The sequence below is a fragment of the Amblyomma mixtum genome, chromosome 7 (assembly GCF_055824585.1).
Source record: "Amblyomma mixtum isolate Tamu chromosome 7, ASM5582458v1, whole genome shotgun sequence".
Taxonomy (NCBI): domain Eukaryota; kingdom Metazoa; phylum Arthropoda; class Arachnida; order Ixodida; family Ixodidae; genus Amblyomma; species Amblyomma mixtum.
In genome coordinates, this window is record NC_143018.1 from 33,192,223 (window position 1) to 33,200,891 (window position 8,669).

Here is an 8,669-nt window from a genome sequence, read left to right on the forward strand (position 1 = left end):
CGGTGTTTTGCTGGCATGCTGTTTGCACGTGTTAAAACCGGAAGTGTCGCTTGGTGCTATGAGGTACCTAAGTTCTGGGAACTTTCCAGCTTTACCTTGTACCACGCAAGTCTGCAACTCTGTCATTCCTCTTCTGCACCGAAAACTTGTCGAAAACCAAGACACGTGGTCAGTGTTCTGCCCACCGCAGGTGCAATCCGCTTCCGCGAAAACGATCTGCATGCAGAGGAGTTGCGCTTGAGAGGAACTGGGTCGTTGTTGCCCTCACACCTGCCGTCACTCGGAGGGGGCCTCAGAACCGAGATTTCTTTCCTCGGCCTGAGTGGCCATTATGTAAAGGCGAGGCCATTGAAGCCGACATTCACCCCTTACTGTGGCACTGCGTTGCTCTCAAGCCTACAAGGATCCGGCACCTGAAGGCAGCGGGTCTTTCCTCGTGCAACCCTGCTTCATATATCGGCTGGAAGCAGGGACCATTCCATCGCTCGCTACTGGACTTCACAAAATCAGCTAACCTATTCCCATTACTTTAACATTACTGCAGCCTTCATCACACTTTCGACCATTGATTCTCTGAGGCAATAAATCTCGATATTAAAAAAAGGAACTGCACGTGTATGATACATGCTGGCGGCCCGTGTTCAACCAGTGGGGTGTTGAAAATGCAGTAAAGAAAAAGAGCGTGTTAAAATGTAGGATTCATTTTGCAGTGTTGTTCTGGCATTCATGTTTGAGGGGATTTGACATCAGTGAATGTTTTTCCAGTAGGCACCCCTCTAGTGGCCACCAAGAAGGGTTGGGTCGCCTGTGGTTCCCTCCGAGAAGGCATTGAGACGTCCCCCGCAAGCCTATTGTATTGAACCAACAGCCAACTTTCAAAGTTCTCTGGAAAGCGCTGTGTCGTCCGTTGCCTCTGCTGTTGTGCTTGTCGTCGTTCGCGCTGTTTATTCAAGAAGTTTCAAAGTTCCACGGAAGCTGACTAACTGGGAAAAAATTTCCTACCAAAAAGCCTTCTTTTTCCAGTACGCAACCCTCTAGGGGCCACCAAGAAGGCATTGAGGGGACGTCCCCTGCGCGCCCATTGTATTGAAAGAACAGCGAACTTTCAAAATTTCAGGGAAGCTGAATCACTGAGAGAAAATTTTCTACGAAAAACCCTTGTTCAAAGATTGTTTTCACTTCCCACTCTGCCCGCAAGAGTAGTTAAGGCCAAGGAAGATCAGGGAGTTGGCCTCGTTTGTATTCTTTTGGATTCACTGAAACCCTTTTTCGGTGACTCTATCTTGTCTTTTCAGCTACTTCCGTCTCATGCAGATTAGGTGGCTTCTTCCCCCCTTCCTATATGGAAAAATATTCCGAGAGTGCCTTCTGTGGGTTGGAAGATATCTTTATTGGACACGAACACTGCCACTGCCGCAGACCGGATGCTAGAAGTAACACAATCGTCCGACCTCACTCGACTCTAAACCACGTGATAAGACCTCCTCCATGTTTGCAAACAAGCGAGGTGGCGCTGCAGTTGCTAGTGGGCGCCTTTTCAGTTTCTGAGAACCAGAACAATGGTTGATGCTGTCAACTAAGTTTTCCTCCAAGTACACGGGCTCGCGTTGGCCACGTACGGCGTATTTCACCACAGTGTATTGTATTATCCCTAGAAAGCGTTTCTGCCGTTGGTTTCTACCCTAGGCATTGAATAAAATAATAAGTTTTTGGCACTCTGCACTAGCCAGGATGATTTTACCTCGGGACAGTAGTGAGGGAAGCACTGGCGTTTTTTTGGCAGAGCCGACGTGCGCTCACCATCTGTTTACACACGTGTCGCCCAGTGCGAAGAGTGGGGACAGTGTCGATCGTGTCCCGATCTCATCTGTCTCGCGTAACCGCTGTTTTTAGCCGTCAAATCAGGCACCAGCCAGGCCGAGTTCTCCCCTTCTTAAACTGGTCGATCTGGGGAAAAGTTTGGATTCCTGAAATTATATGCTTTCCTAGTCCTGGGTCTTCTGATTAGTGACGAACAACTATAGCAAAATATTTAGTAGAAATTCATAAAATTACACTTTTTAGATCTGTAGTTGTAAAAAATTGACGTAATAGGGTTTCTGATGGTCCTGGCACGTCGCGAATTTTGCGGGTTTCCGACGACGGAGCACCACAGTGGTAGCATCAATACGAAGAAGAGGGATCAGAGGTTTCGTTGATTTAACTGCCGTATTTCTTTGACCAAAGTGAAAGCGAAGAAGCCATAAACGAGGAAATAAACTAAAAGGTTTGTTTTGTTATCTACCATATTTTCTGCGATTGACATGACTCGCCCCTTTGTAAATTTGTACCGAATGGAAACAGAATGATTCTATTTGTCGCGAACGATTCCAGAGACGTTTAGGAATGCAATAAATCTCTCAATTTTTTTCCTAAAGGAGCAGTAGTATGTTAGTTATATTTATAAGAAAAGTTTTCATGTGGCTATGCATGCATAAGTACTGAGAATCTGAAGTAAAAAGAAGTGATACCGGCATCACAGAGAACACGGCTTTGGGAACATGCAAACATAAAAAAATTCCGCACTTTCTACTTAATTATTCAAGACCCGGGGAGACATGACGAAGGTGTTAATCATAATTACCCAAGAACTGTACCAGGTATAGCTGGCAATAAAATGCATTACTGCAATTAGCCGAGCAATTTCATAGTTGCACTAAATTTGGTTACATATCTCATGCATCACTAAAGAAAACACTTTTCATTGCCTCATCCCGTGTCAATCTCGCTACGTGCCTCAGTTAATAGCCCGCCTGCAGTTGCTTCTTTCCAAACAGGCTTCACGGTCATGTACTACTTCATGAAGCAGCTTATGACACAGGCACGATGCAATGAAAAGCTAATGGCTTGTAGCACAATTAAAGTACGCTGTTCTTACCGCGAACGTGACCGCTACGTGCGCGAACACGACAGCGCAAGGTCTGCCATAACTTATCAGACTTCTTTCTACTAGAATCACATAATTACGTCGATCATGTTGAGAAATAGTTTCAATTATATATTAAATGCCCTAAAACGCGCTATTATACGTTCGTATAACATCAACACACCTTAAAATATGCTATACTATCGAGAAAATAACGCACTCATTGGTGGTGAGTGACCCTGCCGGCGCCCGTGCACACCAGCTCAGGGTGATAAATACGTGCGCATTTATATATATGCTTTTTTTTTCCTAGCTCTATTTTAAGCGGACCATGCTGTTGTTCACGTGAATGAGCTCGGCAATTTCCCTGCTATGAAGTACGTTGACTGGCAGCGCCGGTCGGCACCCAGACTTCGCGCTTTTACTACCGCGGCCCAGACTTCCTAATGCGGTATAGATTTGCAAGAAACCTATTAGGGCTAATCTAACTGCGGATGCGACAGTGACGCAGCTGGTCAGTACATGATGCTTCTGCAGTGCGCAGGCAGCCGCTGGTAGCTGCGGTAGGCACGGTAGACGAAACCTGGTTTGCCTACCGCGCGAAAGTCGCTACTGACATCAGCGCCACCGCATCTTCGTGACGTCGCGGGGGTAAGGAAGTCTATACAAAGCAGGGGGGTGGCTAGTTCTTTTAGCACAATCTTCCCTCCGTCTTACAACAGATCGGTTGTTATCTGATCCTCACCAGCTGCCTTCCCCCCTTTGCATTGCTCCTAAAGTTTTCCTTAATTCCTCTTTTGTCACTGACGGGATGTCCCGCTTCAATCTGGGCAAAAAGATTGTAGATGTCATCAAGCACCGTGAATAATCATGCTTCACATGTGCAACAGTTTACTGTCCCCTGAGCCGTTTTTCTCTGCTCTCAGTGTCTGCCAGTAGGTTCGGGGCATGAGTTTTTTAATTATTCGAGTCTTTGTTGTTTTAAGTTTCCTCTCATTCTGCTCGAGTATTAATGTATCGTATACTTGGCTTCTGTTCACTATCTCGATTGTTCTACAATCATATCAGAAGTGAAATACAACAGGCGGACGCGATTTTACGCAAAGCGTATAAAACCGCGCTTCGACTACCCCATAACACCTCAACTGAAAAGCTCTTAGCCTTGGGACTGCACAACACGTTCGAGGAATTACGGGAAGCACAGCATGTTGCCCAAATGCGCAGACTACAGCAGACCCCCACAGGCAGAGTTAGTCCTTTTAAAGAAACTGGGCTACACCGAACAAATTCGAGAAATATTGAGAACTGAAACGATCCCCGATGAGTAGCGCAGCACGCTCAGGGTGGCACCAATACCAAGAAACATGGACCCTAACCTCCACAGAGACCGAAGAGAGGCAAGGGCCGATCGCTTACAGAAAACACACGCATCCCAGAATACAACAGTGTATGTGGACGCTGCCACATATGCCATGACAAGGAGACAAGGCACCAACAACGCAGTGGACACTGTAGTCAACTCGGAATTACACGAGATTACCAGCGTCTAACTGCAAGACTGCACGATAGCTGAGGCTGAAGAAGCGGCCGTCGCTCTAGCGGCAGCGGAGGGCTATCGGACTGGGCGGTCACTGACGATTCTTACTGATTCACAAGCAGCCTGCCGCAACTACCTTTGCGGTAGAGTCGGTCACAGAGCGCTCCGCATACTCCGCTCTGTAGACTGCAAGACGCAACAAACACATGCAAAACCACACAAGCCGATCAAACATAAGATCGTCTGGGTACCTGAGCACACGGGGGTGGCAGGAAACCAAGAGGCGGACAGGATAGCTCGAGGATGTACTAACTACCGAGCATCCAACGTCAACGACCTTGAGGAATCCCTGCCAGTACCTCAGGAATACTCGGCCATACTCAACAACTACAAAGGCAGCAGGATGCGGTACCCGCCACCGCACAAATCTTTAAACAAAGAAGAGGCTGTCACATGGAGACAACTTCAAACGGGGTCATAAACAAATCTAAACACACTAAGTAAAATTCACCCCACACTTTACGCACACAATTGCCCGTGGTGCCATGAAAAACCTACACTGTATCACATCACATGGGCATGTCAAAAGGTCGACATCGTCTCAGTTACACAACGCCCAAGTGTGGAGCAGTGGGAAGGTCTGCTCTCCAGCGACTGCCGCGAAGACCAGATCGGTTTGATACGGCGAGCTCAGCTGACGGCAGCATCCAGCGGAGCCCTGCAATAGGGGCAACCGACCGTTGCGGATGGACTCATCTGACCGCATAAAAGAACACTTGTGCTAGAGCCAAATAAAGTTATCCTATCCTATCCTATCTGCTATCGTTGTGTTTACACGCGGTTGTGCCTAGCGCCTGTCACACAGTGCAAACACTGTTGCTGAGAGCGCCAAAAGGCGATCGACAGTGTTGAATACACAATAGTGACGAGTGTTCACTGCAGGGATATGGATTTTAATGGTCTGCGGGTCGTGCGCGAGCACTCCGTCCAATGCCACTGTCTACATCTACGTTTGCATCATTTGTAGGCATATATCGGAATGTAGTACTCCTCTTTCTTTTATTTTACACAAGCGTGGACAGCCTACCTTGCTCTCAATGGTACGCCAGACGCGATAAGTTTCTAAGCATTGCAAATATAAATCTACAAAAGAAGCTGCATGGGACCCGCCAAGATACTGTAGGCCCCGCAAACGATTCGGTACCCTGGTGAAACAAAATGGCGCTACGACTCGTGCCGCTTTATTCCCAGACACTCAGTCAGTTTGCGAGCAACCTGCCTTTTCACATCGACGTGCAAATCTCAGCCTTTTTGGGGCTCGGGCTTTGGTGCCTCAGGCTTCGGTGGCTCGGCCTTGGGCTCGGCCTTGGGCTCGGCCTTGGGCTCGGCCTTGGGCTCATCCTTGGCCTCCGCTCTCGGCTCCTGCTTGCCCTCGCCGGCAGCCGCCTCTTGCTCCGGCTTATCCCCCTTGTTCGTAGCTGCCACCTTGGCGTCCTCGATGGCCTTGAGCTTGAGCTCGAGCTCGCGCTGGGGCCTCTCGCTCTCGTTCAGCCTCTCGGCGTCCTCGGCCTTCATGTAGCCCTTCTCAACCATGAAGAGCCATTAGCGTCGCCGGTCTTCATAGCCCTTGGGGCCCCAGTCTTCGCGGGGGCTGATCGCCTTCCAGAAGTCCTGCGACAGAACGCCGCGTCAGCAACCTTAACTAGGAATGTAGCGATACGCAGAGCAATGAAATCAATCTCGCAGGATCATTAAAGGATTAGCCTCCAGTCATATGTCCCCAATGCCTCAAGAGACGGAGGCAACACCCGAGATTCTCAACTGTCATTTTCCCTCCATCTTTTTGAAATTCTTCACCTGCCCACCAGGAACGAAAATACCGAAGTCCGGCCTCCTCATCATGCTTATTATATCGCGTGATTTTCATCAACTAATACCCCTGCCACACGGCAAATTTAATGTCATTCCCATCGAATGACATTCGTTCGACTTAATGCCATTTTTTCTGCGCGCTGCTACACGGCAAAAACTAATGTCATTTGCAAATGATGGCGATTGCGATGGAAAAAGAGTACAGTGAGTACAGCATACAAAAATTTCGATGTATGCTTCAATACGTTGCAAAAAGTATTGCTTTGCTAATGGAAACCGATTCTAAAATCTTCATCCTCATTTTAATCAACGTATTTAGATAGGCACGCTGTGCGAGGGATCTAAAAACGTTGATTTCAATAACGTGTTGATCACTGCTATCCACCACAAGTCCAAGCCAAGCCAAACCTCAGCCAGCTGCGGCAGGCAAATGGCGGACGTCATATTGTGAAATGCTCTCTATGGTGAAATTAGACAGTATTAGCTGTGCGTCCGCAAAAGCTTTGCGCATGCTACGGGCGCACCTTGCGCGCACTGCCGCCCGTCCTCACAACAGTTTTAGTAGGGAGCACGATGGTTGGGTGTGACTAGCGTAGCGCGCGAGAAGCATAACATACTGTGGCGCCATCTAGACGATAGCAAGTCAAACCTCCTGAACTGAGTGCCGAAAAAACGTTTTTCTCTTTTATTAACGGCAGTAATGAATGCATTCGAAGGCTTTGTTTTTTTTTTAATCTAAAACAATTGGATGAAATGAAAATGTAGATTCTAGTGCAAAGTTGGAGAAATACTTCGCTCGGGGTCGTTGTTATGACGACAGTGTACGCCGTACATAGTTAAGACTAGCATCAATAAATTATGAAATTTATCTCAAAAGCGACTGATATTTCAAACCTATATTGTTACGGAGGGATGAGAATGCACAAAATAAAAGCGAATACAACCGTTTAGAGCAAGCTATCGCGTCGAAAAATGCAGCGGCGACGCAGTATTCGGTCCGAAGCGGGCGAGCTGGGCGTCGCCATGTTGTGAATGTTAACCACGCAAGGCTGGTAGCAAGAGTGAGTTTTATTTTTTTCCAATTCTATTTGGCATTTTTATATACATAAATGAACGACAGCACAATCGTAGGGACGCGGAAATATTACAGTGCTTGTGACGTTTTTGTAATCGTGTGTTTCGGTGTATATTCTCACCAAGTCTCTGGTGTCGAGGGAACACATTAGCTCGGACGTCGCAGGCGAATGTGTTCAGGGAACTCATTCGATACCTAATGTCGTTTTCATCGAATGACATTAGATTTTCTCGTGTGGCAGCAAACTAATGTCGTTTTGAACGAATGTCATTAGATGGGAATGACATTAAATTTGCCGTGTGGCAGGGGTATAAGCCATCTCAAGAAAAAAAAATTACTTACCTTCGTAATACAATAACTCTCCTTAACAGGCGTCCCAATGGCTTCGGCTCTAACGGCATAAATAATTTTGCGCTTGTATTTGCTTATTTTCTGCTATACAAAATTCTTTTATTATTTGTTATTTTTCTACTTCATATTGCATTAAGCACAGGGACACCTTTTTTCCCGATTGTTTTTCTTAGTCCCACGGTAGTATTAGTTACATTTCGATCATACCATGCAGTATTTCTCATATGTACACACGCAGTCGCCGGACCGCTTATCCATTCATTGGGGAAGCTCCATTACTCTATCACGAGGTTCATGGCGTACAACCGAGTTAAATTGGAGTCGAGTCAGAGAGGATCGAAATGCGAGGAGCTGTGCTCATATTGCACACACATCTCTGCTTTGAAGAACAGATCTTCTCTCCTCGCTGTTGGCCAAACGCACAGTTCCCAAGTTGCACTCAGCATTAGCTGCAAACATAGAAGGGTCCATATGCTCTTCATCGGAGGCTACTAATTCGTGGAACCTTCAGTCGACTCCCGAGGAGCATACGGACCTCTGTAGGGTTAGCAGGTCTTTAATATAACGCCTTAATACCGCTCTAACTGCCGGTCGTCTTTCATGTGCAATGATCTCTGTGCTTTGTGACGAAGAGAGGATCGCGCACACACATACACAGCACCCACTGCTACGCTCTTGACTGGAGGACAGGTCCCCTCCTCACCCATTTCGCAGCCCACAGCTCCTTGAGGGCAACCGCGGGGATGATGGCCAGTCCGACGCCGGCCACTATAATGCCCATGTACTGAGCCCACCGCGGGAAATCGTAGAGCACGCCGTGCTGTTTCAGCGTCAACCACTCGAAGTTCGTCATCGATGTCACGGCGAGCACCTGCGGGGAGTATGGGCGAGATGACTATAGTGCCGCCACTGCCCAAGAGATTTCACAT